This window comes from Gracilinanus agilis, chromosome 3 (assembly GCF_016433145.1).
Source record: "Gracilinanus agilis isolate LMUSP501 chromosome 3, AgileGrace, whole genome shotgun sequence".
In the NCBI taxonomy this organism is placed as follows: domain Eukaryota; kingdom Metazoa; phylum Chordata; class Mammalia; order Didelphimorphia; family Didelphidae; genus Gracilinanus; species Gracilinanus agilis.
This window is the reverse complement of record NC_058132.1, coordinates 670,651,162-670,652,373: the sequence shown is the minus strand read 5'-3', so window position 1 is coordinate 670,652,373 and position 1,212 is coordinate 670,651,162. Positions and strand designations below refer to the sequence as shown.

At 65.2% G+C, this 1,212-nt stretch overlaps 1 protein-coding gene across 2 annotated transcripts in view; it reads left to right on the top strand.

The window, feature by feature from the left end:
- The first annotated feature begins 821 nt into the window (after positions 1-821).
- The window catches only part of EIF5A2 (eukaryotic translation initiation factor 5A2), a 14,732-nt gene continuing 14,341 nt past the window's right edge, over positions 822-1,212 (top strand). Inside the window, exon 1 of one of the 2 annotated variants that reach the window (XM_044667739.1) lies at positions 822-878. The gene's annotated coding sequence lies outside the window, so the exon portion shown is untranslated. Of the gene's footprint in view, positions 879-956; positions 1,033-1,212 lie in introns of those variants that run through there. The other variant, XM_044667741.1, reaches the window with a different exon arrangement.

Genomic DNA, 1,212 nt, shown 5'->3' with positions numbered 1-1,212 from the left:
CGCTGCGTCCAGTGAACCACAGAATACAGGATAAACTGCAGAACCAACGGAAGGAGAGCGCTAGCTTTGGCGGAGGAAGAGGCAGTCGGTCTTCTGTACAAACAGCCAGCAGGGCTGTCAGGTTTTCTATTTGATGGGAGAGGTAATAGGGAACCACAGGAGGTCCCTGACACCCCGGGAGGGGTGGGTGTAGGAGGAAGGACTGGAGTGGGACAACCTAGAGGAGGCAAGAGAGGACCAGGACAGAGATGTCTCCTGGTGGGAGAAGAAGAGGGTAGTCATCGCCCAGCCAGGATCCTAGGCAAACCCCCAGAGACCCGAAGCACAGTATAAGCCGCTCCCATGGCAACGGAGCCGCCCCGCCCCCCGCACGTGTTCACGTGCCGCGAACCCTAACCCCCCCGGGGGCGTGGCTTCCGCGAGAACTGTTGACAGACAGGGGTGGCGGCGGAAACTAAGATGAGAGCGCGTGCCGCAGGACCTCGAAGGAGTCGAGCGGGTCCTGGCCTACCAAGTCACTTGGGCCTGAGGAGCCGTCCGACCACTGCCCTAAGGCCGGAAATGGTCTGTTTGAAGGCACGTGGCGTTGCCAAGCGCTCTTCACGTGACTGGGCGGGGCTGGGGAATCCCCGCAGCCAATGGTGGACCTAGGGGGCGGTGCCTATGACGCGCCGATGGCCTATCAAGGAAAGGGGGAGGGGCTAGAGGGCGGAGGAGGAGAGAAGAGGGCAGGCCCGGGGGGAGGGGGGTGTGGAAAGTGCTGCCGGGCCCCGCCCCGTCTCCTGAAGCCGCCGAGCATCCACGGCCGCATCCACGGCCGCCGCAGTGGGCAATCGGGCGCGTTGAGCGCAGGGCTACGCTCCACCACTGGCTGGAAGGTGAGGGGCTGGAAGCTAGCGAGAGTGAGGGTGCTGACGGAGCAAAAGAGACCGGGTGGGTGGGAGCTGCTGCTGGCTTCCTGCAGCCTGCACCCCTCGGAGCCGAGCCCTGGATGCGGGAGCGCGCTGGGGCCCCCCTTCAACTTCGCTCCAGGTAGCAAGGGTGGGGGATGAGGAGAGCCGGCGTGCTCTCCAGGGCAGGCACTTCGGGGCATGCGCACCCCTGGGCGGGGGGTGGGTTGTGGTGGTGGAAACTGTGCAAGTGTGGAGGGGGAGGGGCAGAGCGCTCTGGGCGGGAGTGGAGAGGTTGCACGCTCTGGGCTGGGGTGGGGGA